The sequence below is a fragment of the Schistocerca piceifrons genome, chromosome 6, assembly GCF_021461385.2.
Source record: "Schistocerca piceifrons isolate TAMUIC-IGC-003096 chromosome 6, iqSchPice1.1, whole genome shotgun sequence".
NCBI lineage: Eukaryota > Metazoa > Arthropoda > Insecta > Orthoptera > Acrididae > Schistocerca > Schistocerca piceifrons.
In genome coordinates, this window is record NC_060143.1 from 206689749 (window position 1) to 206714023 (window position 24275).

Genomic DNA, 24275 nt, shown 5'->3' on the forward strand with positions numbered 1-24275 from the left:
TTAAAATCGCAACAGAAGTAAACTAATTACTACCCTGCGTAACACAACTAAAGGGGTACTTCTTCGAAACCCAGTAAATGCCGCCCAGTGCGACACAGAAGTTTGAAATTTAGCTCAAAGGTGCTTACAATCATCCCCTGTAACGTCGCAAAAAAAAAAAAGGTGGCGCCCTGCGATGTCACGCTCTCGGACTCAGCGACATTTCACACAGCAAGGTGTCGACACGTGCGGAAAAAATGCCACAGCTCAGAATTTCATGTGAGCTGTAGGGTGGGTTGATGGTGTCACGTTGGCACCAAATTTCATCACAATTCTGCTCAATGCTACCGTAGACGTGTCACACAACGGGTGGCTCGTCACATCCCCTTTTACCCACGTTTCACCCCTTCTTTCGACGCCTCTGCGATGGAGTCCGGGACGGCGACGCCCAGCTTTGAAATCACGTGGTTTTTCGTATGGGTGGCCGAGTAAAGCATTCCAGACTCTCCGCTCAGTATCGACACGAAGAGGTCTCAGAGGGTCAGTGAAACCACTGTTTCCCTTGGCGTGGTAATTCGCAATCATTTAGCAGTCGAAAACGACAGTTCGCAGTGCGATGAGCACACGAACAACAGGACGACGTTCTTGACAACCTTTGACAGTGCTGATCCTTCTCTAAGGACATCGTGATACTGCAACCCTACAGGATGTGACCGCAACCCTTTGGAATGCACCGCGACAGCGATGTTTGATCTGGTAACAGTGTGGAACCACTAGGGACTGTTCAAAACCATTTGACGAAATCTGAATGTGATCCGAAACAGCAAATGGTGGTTAGCCTTCTTCAGCCCTCCTGTGGCGTGAGCAGGGGGGAGGGGGTTGCAACATTCGTACATGTGTGAATGAAACGGCAAAGGGGGCCTCTAAGACCCTCTAGTTGGGCAACACCCCCGCTGCCACCCGCTCACCTTTGCTGAGCGCTTCAGAAGTTTACCTGCAAAGAGGCAGCTAGGCATTTATATTTATGCCTAGGCGCCGGTGTGACAGACAATCGTTTCGACACCCCTTGAGCTGAGTGTTACTACATCGCTAGCTAGTGCCTGCTAGCTGCATGCGATATCTGAGGGGTGTCGATTGGGATGCCGGCCACGCCGGCTTTCTCTGTACTGGTACGATTTTAAAGCGCTCAACAAAGGTGCGCGGGTGGCACCGATTGTGTTACCAAACTGGGAGGTCTTAGAGGGGCCTTTGCCGTTTTATTAATGCGTATGTCAATGTAGCATTCCCCTGTAATCATGCCACAGCAGGGCGCGAAACAGTAGGGGCTAGAAAGCATGAACATCCCTTGCTCTTCGGATCCCATTCAAATTTCGTCAAATGGTTTTTAACAGTTCCTACTGGTTCCACACTATACACCAGATCAAACATCGCTGCGCGGTGCACTCCAGAGGGATGCGATCATATTCAGTGGGGTGCAGGGCCACAGTGTTCCTAGAGAAGGTTTGAATCGTTCGAGGGTTGTCAGCAGCATCAAAGGTTGCCAAGAACATTGTTCTGCTGCTCATTATTCTGCCAAGTGGCGTTTTCGGCCGCGAAATTTGTGGAAATCAACGTTCCTAGGGCAGGAGTTGTTTCATTGATGCCCTCTCTGCCGCCCCCTGAGGCATTTCCGTGTCGATACTGAGCGGCGGTTTGTCTGCAATCTTTTCCTCGACAGCTCATAAGAAATTCGCGTGATTTCAACGCTCGGAGACGCGGTTCTGACCTCTATTGCAGAGGCGTCGAAACAAGGAGTGAAACGTGGGTAAGAAGGGGTGTGACGACCTTCCCATAATGTGACACCTCCACGGTGGCGTTGGACAGAGTTGTGATGAAATTTGGTGCCAATGTGAGATCTTACAGGGAACCTTTGCCGTTTTATTCATGGAAATGTCAATGTAATCACGCCACTATTCACATACACTACGTGATCAAAAGTATCCGGGCACCCCCAAAAGCATACGTTTTTCATATGAGGTGCATTGTGCTGCCACTTACTGCCAGGTACTCCATATCAGCGACCTCAGTAGTCATTAGACATCGTGAGAGAGCAGAATGTGCCGCTCCGCGGAACTCACGGACTTGGAACATGGTCGGATGATTAGTTGTCACTTGTGTTATACGTCTGTAGGCGAGATTTCCACACTCCTAAACATCCTTAGGTCCACTGTTTCCGATGTGATAGTGATGTGCTAACGTGAAGGGACACGTACAGCACAAAAGCGTACAGGCCGACCTCGTCTGCTGACTGACAGAGGCCACCGACTGTTGAAGAGGGTCGTAATGTGTAATAGGCAGACATCTATCCAGACCATCACACAGGAATTCCAAACTGCATCAGAATCCACTGCAAGTACTATGAAAGTTAGGCGGGAGGTGAGAAAACTTGGATTTCATGGTCGAGCGGCTGCTTGTTGGCCCCATGTCACGCCGGTAAATGCCAAACGATGCCTCGCTTGATGTAAGGAGAGTAAACATTGGACGACTGAACAGTGGAAAAACGTTGTGTGGAGTGACGAATCACGGTACACAATGTGGCGATCCGATGGCAGGGTGTGGGTATGGCGAATGCCCGGTGAATGGCATCTGCCAGCGTGTGTAGTGCCAACAGGAAAATTCGGAGGTGGTGGTGTTATGGTGTGGTCGTGTTTTCCGTGGAGCGCGTTTGCAACACTTGTTGTTTTGCGTGGCACTATCACAGCACAGGCCTACATTAATGTTTTAAGCACCTTCTTGCTTCCCACTGTTGAAGAGCAATTTGGGGATGGCAATTGCATCTTTCAACACGATCGAGCACCTGTTCGTAAAGCACGGCCTGTGGCGCAGTCGTTACATGACAATAACATCCTTGTAATACACCGGCCTGCACAAAGTCCTGACCTGAATCATGTAGAACACCTTTGGGATATTTTGGAACGCCTACTTCGTGCCTGGCCTCACCGATCGACATCGATGCCTCTCCTCAGTGCAGCATTCCGTGAAGTAATGGGCTACCATTCGCCAAGAAACTTTCCAGCACCTGATTGAACGTATGCCTGCGAGAGTGAAACCTGTTATCAATGCTAAGGGTGGGCCAACACCATACTGAATTTTAGTATTACCGGTGGAGGGCGCCACGAACTTTTCATTTTCAGCGAGGTGCCCGGATACTTTTGATCTCATATTGTAACATTCTGAGCTGTGGACTTCCGCATGTTCCGACAGTTCTCGACACCTTGCTGCTTGTAATGTCGCCGAGCCCGAGGCTGAGATCGCAGGGCGCCACCGCTTTTGCAACATCACAGGGGAAGGTTAAATGCACTTTTGAGCAAAATTTCAAACTTTAGTGTCGCAATGGGAGACAATTACGAGGTTACCAATAAGTTACCCTACGATTGTTTTGTGCAGCTGTATCGAGAGACAAATTTCTGCCACGACGAATTAGCGATGCATGCAGTGGAAACATGCAAACAAAAAACTTACCAAGAAGTTGAGGAAGTATAATTTCTAGTGAGGTGCCGACGATGTTGTGTTGATCAGTCGGAAGGGACAGCTGCTGGGCGATGCAGCGAAACTGAAATGGAAAAATTTTGTTTATTAGTATGTTAAGAAGAAGGAAACCACAAAGGGTGCAGCGTACACGAAAGAAATGGCTAGTTCTTCTCGTGTCCCATTTGACCTATTTTGTTTCGCAGTTAACCTCTCATTGATCCCTTTTATTAGCTTACATAAATCTTCGAAATATTTTGGTGAGGTGTGATAACAGTTTTAAAGTTGTGGCGTGTGTGCGTACGTGAATAGAATGGCAAAGGGTACCCGCAGTTCGGCATCGCCATCGGTGGACCTGTGCACCTTTGTTGAGCACTATAAAAATGTCTCTGTACAAAGGCATCGTCTACCGATCTCTGCTTGCCGGCCAGGTAGACAACCTTTTCAACACCGCTCTGATTTTGCATGCAGTCAGCTACTGTGGAGTGGGTTGCCTGTCAAGCATGCGGTTACGGACCGGTGAATGAGTACCTCTATACAAAGACATTTTTGAAGTGCCCAATAAAGGTGCTTGAGTGTCACGAAGGGTGTTGCTGAACTCAGGGGTCTTAAGAGGGACCATTTGCTATTTCACCCACATGTGTGTGAATGTCACATCTCTCCGTGCACAGAAAGGGGCGGAAACGGAGGGATGATAAAGCTTAAGCACATATTTCTTCTTCGGATCGCTTTCAGATTTCGTGGAATCGTTTTGACGGATCCCTCGTATAAAAAAGTAAAACTTGCAGTCAGCACTCCAAAGTGGTAAGATCACGTTTAGTCTGGGTGCAGCCGCGTTTAATTGTCCGCGGGGGGGGGGGGGGGGGGGGGGGGTACAGCAGGGGGAGGGGGGGGGCGACAGCAAAATTTGTCAAGAACGTCATCCTGTTGTAGACTGGAGCGCAAACTGTCGAGCGCGCGATATGAGTGAAAATGAACGCTCCTAAGGAAGGAGTAGTTTCATTGACACCCTTTATGCTACCTTCTAAGACCTTTTCGAGTCTATTCTGAGTGGCGGTGTCTTTAAACGTGTTCTTCGGCCACCCATAAGAAACCCCAGTGATTTCAACAGTGGGTGTCGCCGTTCTGACCTCTATCTCTGAAGTGTCAAAAGCAGGGGTACAAATATGGGCAAGAAGATGGGTCACGCCCTTCCCATTATATGTCACGTCCTCAGTTCCGCTGGGCAGAATTGTGGTGAAATTTGGTGCCAATGTGACACGATTAACCCACTTTATAGCTCAAATGAAGTTCTGAGCTCTGGCCTGCTTTTTGCAGGTGCGACAGCTTGCAGTCTGTAGCGTCGCTTAGTGTGGATGTGACGTCCCAGGGCACCATGCTTTTGCAGTGGAAGGTTGTAGACACCTTTGAGCCAAAATTTAAACTTCTGTTTCGCAATGAGAGGCAATTATGGCGTTTCACAAAAGTGACGCTTTACTTGTATTGCGGAGTGTACGCACTCCTCACAGCTAGTCAGCTGGCCGCTGTGGCGTACGTGATGCAGTGGAGCGCACGTCAAGTAGCTGCTTGGCTTCTGTAGCCTTCCAGCTCGTTAAGGTGACGTTACGCGAGAGCAGGCCCTGCTGTACAGATGTGAGTTTCTTGCTGGCACGGGTGTCACTCTCGTTCTTCTCTGATCTACATGTATATTCGAATCCGTCCTTTACAGCGTCCCCTAGGCGCTCAATTATATTGCGCTTCTCTGCTATTCTTTCTAGTTAATAGAAAAAAGTGCATGAAAAACTGGTTCGAAGGGCGACTAAGATCACTCGCGAAAACTTCCTGAAATAATTGAGTTTGAACGGAAAAAAGATTATCATAACTTCTCACTTTTTGATAATCCAACATATACTACTGGAGATGGTTGTCCCCACACTTTGGCATGCCAATACATAGGCACTTGCCTCCCACCCTTCTCCTCCCGCCCCTGGTATCTGGGGTGCAGAGTTTTTGTTGTTGTGGTCTTCAGTCCTGAGACTGGTTTGATGCAGCTCTCCATGCTACTCTATCCTGTGCAAGCTTCTTCATCTCCCAGTACCTACTGCAGCCTACATTCTTCTGAATCTGCTTAGTGTATTCATCTCTTGGTCTCCCTCTACGATTTTTACCCTCCACGCTGCCCTCCAATGCTAAATTTGTGATCCCTTGATGCCTCAGAACATGTCCTACTAACCGGTCCCTTCTTTTTGTCAAGTTGTGCCACATACTCTTCTCCCCAATTCTATTCAATACTTCATCATTAGTTATGTGATCTACCCATCTAATCTTCAGCATTCTTCTGTAGCACCACATTTCGAAAGCTTCTATTCTCTTCTTGTCCAAACTATTTATCGTCCATGTTTCACTTCCATACATGGCTACACTCCATACAAATACTTTCAGAAACGACTTCCTGACACTTAAATCTATACTCGATGTTAACAAATTTCTCTTCTTCACAAACGCTTTCCTTGCCATTGCCAGTCTACATTTTATATCCTCTCTACTTCGACCATCATCAGTTATTTTGCTCCCCAAATAGCAAAACTCATTTACTACTTTAAGTGTCTCATTTCCTAATCTAATTCCCTCAGCATCACCCGACTTAGTTCGACTACATTCCATTATCCTCGTTTTGCTTTTGTTGATGTTCATCTTATATCCTCCTTTCAAGACACTATCCATTCCGTTCAACTGCTCTTCTAAGTCCTTTGCTGTCTCTGACAGAATTACAATGTCATCGACGAACCTCAAAGTTTTTATTTCTTCTCCATGGATTTTGATACCTACTCCCAATTTTTCTTTTGCTTCCTTTACTGATTGCTCAATATACAGATTGAATAACATCGGGGAGAGGCTACAACCCTGTCTCACTCCCTTCCCAACCACAGCTTCCCTTTCATGCCCCTCGACACTCATAACCGCCATCTGGTTTCTGTACAAATTGTAAATAGCCTTTCGCTTCCTGTATTTTACCCCTGCCACCTTCAGAATTTGAAAGAGAGTATTCCAGTCAACATTGTCAAAAGCTTTCTCTAAGTCTACAAATGCTAGAAACGTAGGTTTGCCTTTCCTACAGAGTTTTTATTCGTTACAAAATTTCCCGTGATTCCACTAAACCTCTAGTTTAGCCAAATGCAACACTATGTGACTGACCACAATGAGACAATACTATGATTTTAGCAGTCGCTGCATAACTTTGTTTGTTGGTTTTAAGTATCAAAGTAATGTAGCCATAGCCATCAATTCTCTGGGACATATATTGTGCTTTTGGTGTCACTTACAAAATATAGTTCTTATGGTATGACACGTATCGAAATTAACCAACTCATTTATACAAAAATTGGCAATTTTAGAGTCTTGACCCCCTCCCCTTCCCCCTGTAAAAATTTCTGGGGGACTCCCATTTTCCCCATGATCAAAAAACAGAATACTGCAACGAGAGACGCAATTTCACCAAGTCAGCACTTCTCTGTTACAAAACGATACCTTACTACTGACATTTCTATCGAAGAAATTTATAAGTGCTGTTTCACTTAACTGTATTTAAGATGAAACTGAAGGGTCATTGTGCTAAAGGGGCTATGTGACAAAATGTACTTTCTAGGTTACCCAGAGTAAACTTTGTGCAAATAACGTGAACGTAAGGATGCAGTAACTAAACACATTAACACTCGCTCACTGACTTTAGGAAAGCAAGTTATCGCCTGGCATGGTCCAAAGATAGAAAATAAACACTGACTTTTCTAAATAATACCATTCAAATACTAAATGGGCTATGTCCACGAAAGAAGTTTTGAAATATTTCCATCTCTAGCAATCATTTTACTGTTCACCTTTGGCACAGTTCTCTGTAAAACTATTTGTGCAACTCAGGTAGATATTCCCTCGTGCTTTTATGGTCTCTTTTCTTCTCTGGAGACAGTCCTTCTGCGACAGGGCCTTACTGAATGTGATTGTATTGAAATCTTCACTTCGCCACCATTTCTTCAACACTTTCTTATCCCTCTATTTAAGACTAGTGCCACTTTTTCTGAAGTACCCCAGACGTGCTGATTTTAATCCTTGAAGCAGAACTGTAGTTGAGTTAATGATCATCTCACTTTCTTGCTGAAAGTCCATAAAATAATTACCTTTCATTTGAACAATTTAGTGGTTGCTTATTGCAAGCTGTTGCTGCGATGTTCGTTACATCATTAGGAACAAAATGCTTCCTCGCATTTGTTCTTTTTTCCCAATTACTGCAAAGTCACATTTATAAGCTGAAAAGCTGTTGCCAGAAACTAAACATTTGTGTTCATTGACTTGCAAGCACCAACGCCAATGAAGATACGCAAGAGAGAGGCTGCAAAACAGTTGTAGCAAGCGGAAGTGTATAATCTCTGTGTCCAGTATAGCCAATTCGTGTAACACGTTCTGCACTTACGCAATTTAGCATGAGCAAGTCATAGGAGTTACCTCTCATGTCATTAACTACGCTTTGTGGCATCTACACCAGCCACCATTGAGAGTCCTTGGAGTACATAAAAGCCCTGTTCACATACCACCTAATGAAGTAGAAAACACAATTTATGCGCTTAGCCCCTTTAGTGAGATAATCTCTCAATTATGGAAAGTGTTATGCAGTTATACGTGCACTAAAGAATTATATTCGGGTAATAATGGATACACACACACAAATACCTAGAAATACTTTTATTCATAACTTTGCATTAATAAAATTTTCTTAAAAAATCTTCATGGTTGTAGGGTACTATTTTCCGAGCAAAAAATTGTACGATTCATTCTTAAAATTGCTGTTTTATGCTCGTCTGCCGTAACACCCCACAGTGTCGGCATTGATTTATAAGTTCGATGCACTCTAATAACAACGCTCTTTCGTCTTGTTTTGAACTCATTTTCAACACAAGAAAAACGAACAACGAACACAAAGACTGTAGCGCGTGAGAGTCTGGTAAGGGTATTGTCAAAGCTTTCCACAGACGCACGATATTTCCAAGCAGCGCAGTGTATTTCAAAAGTGTGTGATGTGCTCAATATTACTGCGCCAAGTTTCAGTCTAACATCTACACGTTCAGTATTATTGCGCATCCTGAAATGTTGTGCAATAATATTGACCGTCTAGGCGCCTCTTAAGCCACCTTTCTCTGCAAGGCAGAGAGTACTTTGAGTATTAGTGTAAGTGGCAATAAGCCTCTGTACGAGCTTGAATATCGCCCTCACTGGTTTTCCCGTCAGGATGATTTCACAAAGTGTCAGTGGGAGACAGTAAAACGGTACTGGACGCTTGTTGAAACGCTCTCTATCGGAAATTTTAGCAGTTGACCACTACGTGATGCTGACTACTACGTCGTAGCGCCAGACACTGAGGGTTGATTACGTCTCCCTGCCGCTATATCGCCTGCTACACAAACCCACGGCGTAACGCGTCGCTGTCGCGTCCATTAGTCCTGCCTGATAGCGATAATAGAATGATGGGCAAGAATCGTTTGTGCGATGGTATTGTGAACTACTTCCTTTGTGGCTGGGTTACATTATCTCAGGATACTTCGCATAAATCTCAGTTTACGCTGTCGTTCCACTTTCAGTTCGCTACCGACTCATACTCCTAGATGTTTAACGGTTCTGACTGTTTCCAGCACTGCATTAGATACGTACTGATGAAAATTACTTACACAACAAACGCGTTAAGGCACAACTATAACATTTCATGCAGGAAAGACCTCAACATGTGCCACGTAACAACGTGTTTCCCATTAAATGCTCGAGATTCAGACAGTACAAATCTATACAACTCTTTCTGCTCTGTAGAGCTAGACATACAGTATTTCCTTGTTACTCTGGAAAATGCATTCACATTTCACACAACGATGATAAAATTAATGTCCTGCCCTGTTAACAGTTGATGCATCGCTATAAGGATATTTTTGATACAGGCCATTCGCTGAGGACAATATTTAGGTTGCTGAGGAGTTGTTGCAAGCCATCTTAGCAAACTGTATATCTAAATGGACCTCGCTGGAAGATAACCTCGAAATGGAGGTAAACAGGTGGGCGTGCAGTCTCCTCAATGGTGACTCAGCCTAAACTAAATTATTCCTCCTGGACAACTGCTTCTTTTCCAAGAACGAATTTCAATTTAAAAACTGAAACAAAATTTAAAAAACTAGTTTTTAATTGTAACATGTTCATTAATGTTAACACTAACCATGTGAGCATACCTGTAAACTGACCCGTTCCACTTCATTTCGATAAAAAAATCGTTCAAATGACCTATGGAATATGTAGCTTAGTAACTAACCAACTAACTTGCTAAACCAATAAACTTACTAACTAACCAACGAATTCTAGAAACTTGACCCCAATAATAACATATCTGGTTGCAGCTCAGTTACACATGAATGGCAAGACTAAAAGTCGGGGTACACGGGAACAGCTGGAACGAGTCCCAGGGTGCGAGAACCATTTCCTCCGAGAGCCCTTGTCCATAAATGAACTGGAATCTGCTATTTCCACATTGAAATTGGATAATGCTCCTGGAATCGAAGATCTCAGAATAGACTAGATCAAGACGTTCGGGTGAACCACACTGCAGTGGGAATAGATCAAGACGTTCGGGTGGACCACACTGCAGTGGCTAATTAAGTTGATCAATGACTACTTAGCTAAGGTCCTGGAGGAAAGCTCGAGAGGTTGCACTGCTGAAATCCGGTAAGGAGCCATACGACCGTAACAGCTCTCCTTCAATATCGTTGTACCACTACCTCAAGCTATTCGAATGTATTTTCGTAAATCAACTAACTGGATATTCAAACGGAAGTTCATTCCTCAATAAGATGGAAAATCATGCTGCAGTCAGATATGGAACCTCACTCGGCACATTAAGGGTGCTTTTGAACAGAGTTAGGTAACTGGAGATGCCTTTGTCGACTTAATAGCCGCCTACGACACTAACAGGCACAGAAAGTTTACCAACTCACCAGTGATTACCAACTAACACCCCCATATGCACGCTCCTACAGAGTAGGAGATTCCAGGTCTCTCTCCAGGTTAAGAAGAGCAGATGACACATACAAAAGAACGGCCTATCACAAGGCAATGTGTTCGGTCTTATACTTTTAATATTTATACCAATGACAGCCCATTAAAGGACACTCCAGGCATTACGTCTATGCTAATGATACAGCACTGCCTATGCAAAGAGATCCGTTTGAAGAGGTAAAAGAAAATTAACTTCATCTATGTATATGCTTTACCTTTATTATGATGTCAATCATCTAAGGCCAAATATCAACGAGACTCACATGTGCACATTTCAGATATGACACAGTGGGAATTAGATGTCACGTGGCAAGATAAACGTCTTCAACATTGACCAACGCCTGTATATATGGGTTTTACTCTTGACTGTAGACTATCCTTCAAGAGACACAGCCATAACACCAGGCTGAAGGTCAGTTAAAGGAACAGTATTTTGAAGAAGTTCACAGCCACCACCTGGGAAACCATTTCTCACGAACTGAGAACTTCTGCTCTTGCAAAGTGTGTCATCTGCAGAGTACACTTAACGTGTGTGGAGTGCTTCTGCTCGAACTTGAGACTGCCCAGGTTATGTTGGGACGTATGAAGCCAACTCCAGTCGACCCAGTCCACCCGATTGTTGAAATAGGTCTTCCCTCTGTCAGAAGGGCTTTTGCTGCCAGGGTGGAGAGGGCAAAACAGATCAATAATTCCCGTCATCCACTGCATTATCTTCAAGTTGTAGTCTGTTGATTGAAATCTAGACACAGTTTCATCACCAGGACTGAACCAATGGTACGAACACCAGAGTCTAACCACGTCACTAGATGGAAGAGTGAGCTGCTGCTATATATCGCCGGCTGGGGTGGCCGAGCGGTTCTAGGCGCTACAGTCTGGGACCGCGCGACCGCTACGGTCGCAGGTTCGAATCCTGCCTCGCTCATGGATGTGTGTGACGTCCTTAGGTTAGTTAGGTTTAAGTAGTTCTACTTTCTAGGGGACTGATGACCTCAGAAGTTAAGTCCCATAGTGCTCAGAGCCGTTTGAACCATTTTTGCTATGTATCTCTGCAAAGGAAGAACTAGCCCATGAAATGATCTGCCATTCTCTGGTTGGAAATCACTCACTCGTTTCAGGCTGTACATCCCACATTGTAAGACCAGCATGTAAAAGTGGCATCCTTACAGATGATGGAAACGTGGCCTGCAATTGTGGAACAACATAAGATCTGGACCACTTACTCATATGCCCTCTACTGTAACAACTTTGCACCACACAGAGCTCCATTGAAGCAAATAATAAGGCCATCAGAATTGCTACGTTCTGGACATGCTGACTGGGCACTGAACTGAAATGAATGACCAAAAGTGATGATCACCATATTGTGCACTGGCACATCGTAACCCCTTCACATCTGCACATACCATCTGGGAACAAATACAGGACTCCCTGCAACATTCTGCTATCCCGCACCATTAGTCGGAAATTAGTAGCAGCCAGCCTAGGGAATTACTGTCCCACAGTGGACTATTGCTAACACCACAGTACAAACGGCTGTGTTTGGAATGGTGCCATGATCAGGAAGCATGGACTGATGATGAATGACATCAGACAATGTTCAACAATGAATCGCAGTTTCGCTCTATCCGGATTGCCATCGCTGGTGAGTATGGGGTGACCTGGGCAGAAGTCCCACTCCAATGTTTTGGAGAGGTACAACAGTATTCCTGATGCTGTCATGGTGAGGGGAGCCATCGGATATGACTTAAGGTCACAGCTGGTAGTGATTGAGAGACTCTGACGACACAACAGTATGTCATGGACATCCTCATATGTTTACTAGTGCAACAGTATCGTGGTCTCATTTATCAGCAAGACAATTCTTGTCCCACATGGCACATTTTTCCATGAAGTCTACATGATGTTGAGGCACTTCCGTGACCAGTAAGATTATCAGATCTGTCCCCAAAAGAACATGTGTGGAACCATCTCGGATGTAAACTCTGTCCCAGTGCCAGTATCGAAGATATCAAAGACCAGTTACAACACTCGTGCGACATCTTGTCTTAGGAGAGGATACAGAGCTTCATGACAGTCTTCCTCACCTAATCAGTGCCAGAGGAGGCGTCACATCATACGGATGCGTTCATATTGCCAAGTTCTTCGTAAAACTGACTCAATTTCGTGATCACTGGAACAATATCACATACTGTCTCAACACCTAAGGTTCCATTGCATTTCCTCCTCCACTAATGGTTGCTTACGTTTTTTGTCAGGCAGTATAAATAGGAGGTGTGGGGAACCAGGAAAAAGGTGAAGAAATCGAATCAGAAATGGTCTTCGAAAGGACTGATGCAACATATAGAAAAGCCACTGCAACCTTCAGCGAAATTAAATGCAAAGGCGGCACCATTAATAACGCAATGGCAGTTCTGCTATTAGATGCAAAGGAGGGAGAAGACAGGTGGAGAGAGTACACTGGACGTCTCTGCGAGGGGCAGAACTAGTCTGATAACGTGAGAGAAAGAAGAAATGGGAATCGTATTGAAGACACAGAGGATCCAGTATTTGGATAAGGGTTTAACGGATATTTTTAAATGTACTTTCGTGAGTAGTGGCTGTGTACGTCACTGTTCTTAGGTTTTTCGCCTAGTCGTGCTTCTGTGGTAAGTTTTATTAGGTTGGTGCATAAGATTCGTAGCATCTTTCCATAAGTTGAATAAACGCAGAAGATACACGTAACAGAAACTTTAGTCATCCATGATATATTCTCCTTCACTATTTGCAATAGCCTGCCAACGCTGGGGTCACTTTTCTATTTCGCGACTGCAGAAACCACGTGGAACTCGTCGAGCTACGTTCGGTGTGCATTTTAATCTGGAAAGGAAGTACTTGAACGTTATTCGGTAGAGAACGGAAAAGGTGAATATCTGAGGGCGCAAGATCAGGTGAATAAGCTGGGTGCGGAATGACTTCCCGACCCCGACGCCTGTATAGTGTTTTTTGTCAGTCTAGCACAATGCGGGCGGCCGTTATCGTGGAATAGTATCACTTCACGCAGTCTTTTCGGTAGTTATTCTTGGATTGCGTCTGCAAGACGTCTCAGTGGTTGATAATAAATGTCAGCAGCGATGGTTAGACATCGGGGAAGCAATATGTAGTGGACCACACCGTCGCTGTTGCACCGGAAGCATAACATTATCTCTTATGGAGGCGGGACCGATGACCGTAGCAGTCTGGTCCCCTTCACCCCCACAAACCAACCAATCTATGGAGGCGCGCAGGTCTATGTACGGGGAAGTGCTGCTTTGCTTGGGCTCAACTATTCTTTTCTTGTCCTTATGTTAGCATAAAGACAGAATTTCTCGTCATCGGTAACGATAAAGGATAGGAATGGTCGGTGTTGTTCACGAGCCAGCTGACGACCAGCAAGCAAAGATGCACATAAGGCCACCCGCTGACCTTCATGATTTTGGGCTAGAGCATGAGGTACCCAAACACTCGATTTTTTAACCTTCCCCATTGCATGGAAATGTCGCACGGTGGCAGAATGATCACAGTTCATAATATTTGCCACTTCTCGAGTACACTGACGTGGATAATGGTGTATGAAAGCGTTTAAACGATCTTCATCAAATCCCGAAGGTCTTCCTGAAGATTGAGAGCTACTAACGTCAAAACGATCCTTCTTATAACGAGGACACTATTTTCTTGGCATACTCTGCCCAGTGCCATTATCCCCATACAAGGGCAAATGTTTCTGGCTGTCTTCACTGCTGTCAACCCTTTACCGAACTCAAAACAGAAGAGTATGTTCCGATTTCTCCTCTTGACACTCCATTTTCTACCGTCTACAGTTCGACTCACTATCTCCAAATGGCAAAATAACAATATGTAAACTCAAATAGAGACAGTAAACTATGAATAATAAATTGTTAAGGCTTTTGGCCACTTGTTGACGTTTGTTTCGTGATTTTTCTGACGTTGCGCGCTAATGGCTGACATTGTCAAAGCTTCACCCTAAAAGGTAAAATTTTGTAAGAAAATTTTATATTGAACCATAGATGGTCAAATGTAGTATCCACTGTGTAGTAGCGTCGCTGCTCAACAGCGATCGCTGGTTGAAGGTGGTATGGGTAATATGTTAGATAAACTTTAGATCGGTAGAAGTATGGATGACTCAAGTGTAAAGACGTGCTAGTTAGAGTAACTTTAGATGGAGAGAAGCATGGAGGACTCTCAAGGTTAAAGACGTGTTAGTTAGAGTAACTTTAGATACGGCGATGTATGGCGGACACTCGAGTGTAAAGACGTGTTGTATCTGAGGTATGCTGGATATATACTTACTCGTTACGTGCAGTGGTGATTTTTTATTTTCAAGGTTAAGCAAGTAGTTTGTTACTAATGCAATGCACTTATTCGTAAGTGATGACTGAGACAATGTATTTCACTCGCATCCAGTGTATAATCAGTTTATTATGTGTTAATGGTGAGCATTATTAATTTTCAAAGAGTCAAAATACAAGTTTTAACGTTACTGCCATATTGTTTCTTACCACAAGCCAATACCGGTTCCCAGATCCATGTCGATCCTGATTAACTATTTTCCTCAAGAAGTTATTGTCTCAGTCATATTCGATTTAGTTAATATGTATGCTAAGCAACAGCCTTGCATAATAGCTGTATGCTAACTACACAATTTAAAGTACTAAGAGAGAGCAGTGCGAAGAGCGTTATCATTGCGCAGATAAAGGTAAGACATTTTATTATTTCAGAGATAGCATTCATTAAACACAGATGCCATTATTTTCAAATTGCGCAAATTTTGTTTTATAACCAGGGCCAATTTCAAATCAATAGTGTTGCATCAGATTCAGTTTTTGTGTTACGTTAATTGGTGCAGTTTTGGTTTGGTTTAAAGCTATTGGCAGTTTACATTCTCGCAGTCAGAAAAGTTCAGTACAGGGCAAAGCGTATAAGCGATGAGATAAAATACACTTTCACATTTCTAAAATACACGTTCAAATGCCATTCCCATACTGACAATCGGCTTTCGGACTACTGTTAGTTACGTCACTTCAAACGTACATGTTTCAACCCTCAATTTCTGGTGGTGGACTGGAATCGAGCTCGCGGCCGCAGATTATATGTACCTGGCGCGCCAACGTCCAAGGGCTTTTCCCTGGGCATTTCCGATGCGGTTCTTGCCTTCATACCTGTGAGACCGACCACTGGTCTGTACGGTCAATTAACACCAGAATCACCGAACATAAGAGGCATTGGTAGGTTTGGGCAGGTGGAGAAATCGGGCGTAGCGGAGCATGCGCTGTTTGAGACCGATCGCATAGTACAATTCGCTGACACGGAAGTTCTTGCCGTAGAGAGGAGTTATCACACCCGCTTTTCAGAGAAGCTGGAGAAATACACAAACATGGCAATATGTTGAATAAGAAAGAAGAAAGCCTCAGGATGAACTGATCGTGGATTCCCTTGCTGCAGTGAACGACTAATGCAGTTAGCAAGGGGAGAACCGCACCGGCAATGACCATGAAAAAGCCCTGGGAGTTTGGGGCGGTAGGTACATATAGTCTGCGGCCGCGAGTTCCACTTCAGCAATGCAAGTCTTCTGGTCCAGACTGTATACCAGTTAGGTTCCTTTCGGAGTATGCTGATGCATTAGTTCCATACTTAACAATCATATACAACCGTTCGCTCGACGAAAGATCCGTACCCAAAGACTGGGAAGTTGCACAGATCACACAATATTCAAGAAAGGTAGTAGGAGTAATCCACTAAATTACAGGCCCATATCGTTAACGTCGATATGCAGCAGGATTTTAGAACATATATTGTGTCCGAACATAATGAATTACCTCGAAGAAAACGGTCTATTGACACACAGTCAACATGGGTTTAGAAAACATCGTTCTTGTGAAACACAACTAGCTGTTTATTCACATGAAGTGCTGCTGACAAGGGATTTCAGATCGATTCCGTATTTCTGGATTTCCGGAAGGCTTTTGCACTGTACCACACAAGCAGCTCGTAGGGAAATTGCGTGCTTACCGAATATCGTCTCAGTTATGTGACTGGATTTGGGATTTCCTGTCAGAGGGGTCACAGTTCGTAGTAACTGACGGAAAGTCATCGAGTAAAACAGAAGTGATTTCTGGCGTTTCCCAAGGTAGTGTTATAAGCCCTTTGCTGTTCCTTACCAATATGAACGATAATCTGAGCAGCCGTCTTGTTTGCAGATGACGCTGTCGTTTATCGACTAATAAAGTCATCAGAAGATCAAAACTAGCTGCAAAACGATTTAGAAGAAATATCGGAATGGTGGGAAAAGTGGCAGTTGACCTTAAATTACGAAATGTGTGAGATCATCGACATGAGTGCTAAAAGGAACTCAAACTTCGGTTACACGATAAATCAGTCTAATCTAAAAGCCGTAAATTCAACTAATACCTAGGTATTACAATTACGAACAACTTACATTGGAAGTAACACACAAAAAATGTTGTGGACACTTAGAAAATGTAGCAGACCTACTAAGGAGACTGCCTACACTACGCTTGTCCGTCCTCTTTTAGAATAGTGCTGCGCGGTGTGGCATCCTTACCACATAGGACTGACGGAGTACATCGAAAAAGTTCAAAGAAAGGCAGCACGTTTTGTATTATCGCGAAATATGGGAGAGAGTGTCACATAAATGATACAGGATTTGGAATGGACATTATCAAAAGAAAGGCGATTTTCGTTGCGACGGAATCTTCTCACGAAATTCCAACCACCAACTTTCTCCTCCGAATGCGAAAATGTTTTGTTGATACCGACTTACATAGGGAGGAACGATCACCAAGATAAAATAAGGGAAATCAGAGCTCGTACGGAAAGATATAGGTGTTAATTCTTTCCGCGCGCGAGATTGGAATAATAGAGAATTGTGAAGGTGGTTCGATGGGGTTCAGGCACTTAAATGTGATTTGCAGAGTATCCATGTAGATGTAGATGTAGATGTAGAGCCATTCCTGCTGGCGAAACGTCAGAAAGATCACGAAACAAAGGCTACCGACAGGTAGCTTATAAATAAAAAATGACAATCGATAAATAAACCCATAACAACCGAAATACCAAAATGCAATTGCGCGCTGTACGAGATTGGAATAATAGAGAATTGTAAAGGTGGTTCGACGAACTCTCTGCCAGGCACTTCAATGTGATTTGCAGAGTATCCATGTAGATGTAGAACAAGTGTCAGCGTGCGAAACATTCAACGAAACATCATCGATATGGACTTCCGAAGCCGAAGACCCATTCGTGCACCCTTGATGACTGCGCGACACAATGCTTTACGCGTCGCATGGGCCCGTCAACACCGACATTGGACTATTGATGATTGGAAACTTGTTGCCTCGTCAGACGAGTCTCGTTTCAAATTGTATCGAGCGGATGGACGTATATGAGTATGGAGACAACCTCATGAATGCATGGACACTGCATGTCAGCAAGGGACTGTTCAAGTTGGTGGAGGCTCTGTAATGGTGTGGGGCCTGTGCAGTTGGAGTGATATAAGCATCCTATCTGATCACCTGCATCCATTCATGTGCATTCTGACGGACTTGGGAAATTCCAGCAGGACAGTGCGACACCCCACACGTCCAGAAATGCTACAGAGTGTCTCCAGGAAGATTCTTTTGAGTTTAAACACTTCCGCTGGCGAAACGTCAGAAAGATCACGAAACAAAGGCTACCAACAGGTAGCTTATAAATAAAAAATGACAATCGATAAATAAACCCGTAACAACCGAAATACCAAAATGTAAAAGAAAAACGCTCTGTTTCTGTTACGTTTATATGGACTGTTATGTACACCTATTTTCACTTTTAACCCTGGCAAGTCTTCCCACGTACTGTGTAGGTTGCAGCAGTTACGCATTGATAGTGAGACCTGTACTAGATCGATTAGCGTGGAGAGCTGCACCAAATCACTCTGAGAAATGAAGACTACAACAACCCAACTGGAACGAGCTTCTGAGAACGAAGACTGCATGCAACAACACTAGTGGAACGAGCTTCCGAGAACGGAAGACTACAACAACACAAGTGGAACGAGCGTCGTTGTCTTTTCCCCTCCAAGACTAGCGATACGAAGCGGCAGCGGAAGCGTCATGCGAGAGATGTGCTGGGAGCGCGCCGTCCTTACCTCTGGGCGCGTGGGGAGGCAGCAGCAGACGCGTCGCATTGCGCGGAGCGGATCGGCGACACGCGAGGCGTTCGTCACATGACGGACCGCCGTGGCTCGATTGATGTGACCCTGGGGGGGACGCGGCCGCTCCTCAGAGAGCGTGCCTCTGACGTCGCCGCGCGCGGCAGGGCTCGCTCCCAGCGGGAGGTGGGAGCGGGCCCAACTTTACTTCTCCGTCCGCGCGCCCCTTTTCCGAGAAACGAGGTAACGCCGACAGCACCTAGCGGCGCACGGCAGCCCGACCGCTGATTTATATCCTTCTGGACGTCAAACGCCGCGGGCGCAAAGTGCCGTCTTGTGTTTCCTCTCTGCCTAACCCATAGACCGGCCTCGCATTTTTCCCAGACTGCTACCATAAAAACGGTTTCACTTAACTGGGAGACGCAGTAGCTCGAAAGTCCAGCTTCGTTACGAAAGAGGCATTTAAGATCACATTTCAGACGTCACTGATTTTTAGAAAAACCCTCCAGTATTTGAGGCCTGTTTCCTACCATTAATACTCGCTGCAGACTGAGTTCACAAGGAGATGAATGTAGATCTATAAATAAAAATCAACAACGTAATTATGAATATATAATTTCTGAAACAAGCTGATAAGACGACAGGTGCAGAAAATCTCTTCGCGTGTTGCAGCTGTCTGGGTTGTTAACAGCATTGATCATTAATATAATAAATGTCGTGTGAATATGGCCTCCCGTCAGGTAGACCGTTCGCCTGGTGCAAGGCTTTCGATTTGACGCCACTTCGGCGACTTGCGCGTCGATGGGAATGAAATGATGATGATTAGGACAACACAACACTCACTCCCTGAGCGGAGAAAATCTCCGACCCAGCCGGGAATCGAACCCGGGCCCTTAAGATTGACATTCTGTCGCGCTGAACACTCTAATTTTTTTTATTTTTTTTAATCTCAGTTTGTTCGTTTAATCTGCTCGGTGCGGACGTCGCAAGACGCCCGTTTCAGTTCGTTGTTTGATCCATTAACTCAGTTTCTTTTTTTTATTACAGAGGGCAGCTAAGCCTCTGACCGAACACGCTGAGTTACCGTGCCGGCTATAAACTCATTACTGGACAGACACGCTGCTCATTACGCTTTTTTTTACCTCATTTTGTTCGTTTTCGTTCGTTGCACCTGCTCGGGGCGGACGTCGGAAGACACCCGATTCAGTTCGTGGTTGATCCATTAACTCAGTTTTTTTTTGTATTGCAGAGGGCAGCTAACCCTCTGACCGAACACGCTGAGTTACCGAGCCGGCACCACTCAGCTACCGGGGACGGACGGACAGCAGCAATCACTAAAGAATTTATGCCTACAACATTCAGCAGGGAATAAAATATGTCCCTGCGCAATCAGCAAATGTTAAAAACAAAATTTTTTTTTAACATTGTTGGAAGAAGAAAGGAAGATTAGATTTAACGTCCCGTCGACATCGAGGTCATCAGAGACGGAACACAAGATCGGACAGTGTCAAGGACGGGTAACGTAATCGACCAGGCCTTTTCAATGGAAGCATCCCGGCATTTGCCTGGAGCGATTTAGTGAAATCACGGAAAACCTAAATCGGGGTAGCCGGATGCGGAATTGAACCGTCGTCTTGCACCCCCCCCCCCACCTTCCCACCCCTGCCCCCGCAACGTTTCTATAGGAAAAACAGCGATCTTTGTAATATTACAATTTATTTCAATACACACAGTCGTGATAGCATTTAAGTTGTTTATTTTCACACAATCGGTTTCGAAAAAATGGTTCGAATGGCTCTGAGCACTATGGGACTTAACTTCTGAGGTCATCAGTCCCCTAGAACTTAGAACCACTTAAACCTAACTAACCTAAGGACATCACACACATCCATGCCCGAGGCAGGATTCGAACCTGCGATCGTAGCGGTCGCGCGGTTCCAGACTGAAGTGCCTAGAACCGCTTGACCACTCCGGCCGGCGATCGGTTTCGATCTTCAGAAGTTACATTCCTTGATGGCCGTAGGAACCGTGTAGAGCGTGTATAGCCGTTCTCCACATGTGCACAGATGGACCTGCTCCACGCCAACGGTTCCAATGGTCATAAAGAAATGTAACTTCTGAAGATGATCTTTTAGAAGATCGAAACCAGTCGTGTGAAAATAAAAGTAAAAAACTTAGCATGCGACTACGGCTGTGTATTGAAATAAGCTATAATCAGCGAGTGTGTCTTGCGTAGTCGTAGACAGCACCTCGTCTTGTTGTATATTCCTATCATTTCTGCTTTGCCTCTCGCTTCATCAACGCTGTCGTCATAGTGGAGATTGGATGCAACACTTTCGCTCCTCTTAAGAGTAAATGATACGAGAGTACAAGATTTTCTGAAGTCAAATTTGTACTCTCAGGACGCTTACTTGACGTTGTGAATTCAAGGAGCAATTCCAGTCCGCAAAAATATACGAGTATAAATAAGACAACAAACAGTGTAGCTAGCGGAAATTAAGACCGCAATAATATGAAACCCCTTGAGGATAAAATATAACACGGCTATAATGGTTTCCCATATACGGTGTCTCCTAAAGGCAACTATGCAAATTATATCGAATGCCGCAGTTAAAATGAAACAAAGGAGTAACGAAGTACTGCTGAGAAAAGGAAGGCACTCGGGTCATGTGATTCCTAGGTCCGAAGAAATGAAAAGGTAAGGAAAAAACACATTCGCACGGACTGTCAGTCAGCGTGGGACCGCTTTAGTATTAAAAGAATCTCCATGAAGATAATTAGCACTTTCTTTAGATTCCCCACTTCGTGGATAAAAATATATTTTATTCTGGAAGACTACTGGGAAATGCTGTAGCATAGGAATGGCAGTCGTCGCTGAAACAAACGGTTTTCGGATGCACCGGTTCTTTTCGTCTCCATTGTGACCTAGCTGTTAAAACCGCTCACAATAACCAGTTTCTGATATTTTAATGTTAATAACCAACAACCTCAGTTGCATCGTTTACCTACAATTTTCCTAGGTTTCAGTCGGGGTAACCCAACCTTCTTCAGAATAACAGTAACTACCGTTTGTCCATAGTGGACATCGTCAAGCTAAATCTACAGATTCATAAATTATCGTCAGACTGTAAAAACTTATCTGAAACTGCCTCGGCCCCACTTCGCACTCAGTTCCAGTACAGAACTCGTGGCTGCCGCATCGCGGTCGCGAAGTGTGGCCGAGGCAGTTTCAGATAAGTTTTTACAGTCTGACGATAATTTATGAATCTGTAGATTTTGCTTGACGATGTCCACTATGGACAAACGGTAATTACTGTTATTCTGAAGAAGGTTGGGTTACTCCGACTGAAACCTAGGTAAATTCTAGGTAAACGATACAACTGAGGCTGTTAATCATTAAAATTAATATTTATACAGTTGATGACAGGGCCGCGAAATGTTGAAGATATTTAAGTTTCTGATATAACCGATTTTCGGTTACAGCTATCGTTGCTGCTTACTTGCGCTTTTATACCAGCAAGGTTGTATTTCTGTTATGTGAGATAGTTTGCGAATCATGGCCTGTGTGTTTCCACTTTTCAGTGCTTTAGGTGTATCTTGGGCTAAAATCGAGTAATAAACGTAGGCCTCGAACAAAGATTAAAAATTTCCATGAAGATGAAGGAGTAGGAGATCAGAATCGATATGGGATTGGGGCTGCGGCACAAATAGGTCTCATTCTCTCCAGCAGATATGCGAAACTGAAGGAAACGTATGCGGCGAGAGCGAGAGCGAAATGTCATAACTTGATGACCACAACGTCCATTTTACGAATAAATATGACTCGTTTTTAAAAAACTTTTATTTAAGAACCAAAAATTTTAGCTCTGCTTCTACGGCAAAATTGATATGACGATTTTTTACCTTGTTATTAGTAAAAAATTAAACTGTTATAACTAAGACTAAACAGATATCGAAAAACACAAGTTATTCAGAACTAAAATACTGGTATCGGTTTTTTCGATTCCTACCCTAACAATGCAAGAACATTCCGTCCAACGTCTTTCTCTTGGGCCAACGGGGTTATGAAACGTTTCTCTCGGGAACGTTTCATGTAGTCTTTCTTGTATTTCATGTTGTTTCCACTCAATACTGGCACCTCGAATTATCGGTGCACTTCTAAGCCCAACCGGCGTGGAAACTGAATGGTAGATAAGTTAATGAAACGATGCATTTACAGTATGTAGGCTTATTTAGGTTCCGTGCAAGCCCCCAATACTATTTACGAGGATCATTGGAAACGCTCTGCAAACTGTAGGATAGAACAGATGAAATTAATTTATTTTACAAAATACCTTTACAGGTCTTCAATATAATCTCCATTCTAGCTTATGACAGCTTCCGATCGTTTTGGAAACTTCTGTATTTCGAATAGCACACCTGCATTATAGATCTTTTTGATTACTCGGGTGACCTCATGAGAAGCTTCGTCAATTGTTTCAAAACGTTTTCCACGGAGCTGTTCCTTCAACTTGGGAAACGAATCAAAGTCTTATTATGAATAATAGACAGCTACACTGCTATGTGAACTCTTCATATTTTATATTGTGACCAGAACCGCTACTTCTCATCAAGTAGCTCCTCAGTTAGCCTCACAAGGGCTGAGTGCACCCCGCTTGCCTACAGCTATCGGCAGATATGGGCGTGTTCGCCAAGCTTGGTGGCACTTAACTTCGCTGATCTGACGAAAATCGGTTTATCACTCTGGCAGAGCCGTAAGTCATATTCTCATTTTTGCTACTTTGTTTTTCATTTAACCAGATTTTGGTGTTAAGTATGCCGTACATTTCCTTCTTTACGTCTTCCTTACGTACGGGCTTCTGCAGACCCCTGGACTGGTACATTTTCCCCTTGTTGTTTTCTCCTCTTACGACAATTCCTTTCATTTCTTTCATTCTTTTATGGACTACCCATCCTGTGATGTGCAGAATCTAGCTTCCAACGCAAGCTTAAATCGTAACTTCACAATGCATTTCATTCCTTACAAGAATTTGTATGTACATTACTATCCCGCTGTACCGGAACCCAGCACCTGTTGCAGGTTGCCTATTTTAACGGCTTCTAGGGGCAACAAAAATTTGATTTTCAATATTTCCCCTAATTGCTGAAAGAATTTAAAAATTTAAAGTACTGCCATAATCTACTCTTTAAGCCAAGAATTTGAGTTAGCGACTGCGTGTTTGTCTTGAGGCAGCGTAACTGACAGGGCGCAAATACCCAGACTTCATTCAACCACTAGGCCTGTTTGAGAATGAGAGCACTTAGCGACTTCTGACAAACTTTTCAAATAACTTCAAACATTTACGAAACTTTTTGCCATCGATACCCCTCACAAAATGATGAAAGGAAAAAAATCTATCACTTATAAAATTTTGCTATTTGTGCTGTAAAACTTGGACATGAGGCATGACGTTTTAATTTATTACTTCTTACTACTCAATCTATTCGCAACACACTTAGCAGGTGGTATCTACATACATCACTGAATGTATCTGCAAATTATATC

At 44.0% G+C, this 24275-nt stretch overlaps 1 protein-coding gene across 1 annotated transcript in view; it reads right to left on the minus strand.

Moving 5' to 3' along the window:
• The window catches only part of LOC124803239, a 366808-nt gene that overhangs the window by 258587 nt on the left and 83946 nt on the right, over positions 1-24275 (minus strand). Inside the window, exon 2 of the mRNA XM_047264420.1 lies at positions 3481-3571. The gene's annotated coding sequence lies outside the window, so the exon portion shown is untranslated. The remainder of the gene's footprint in view (positions 1-3480; positions 3572-24275) is intronic.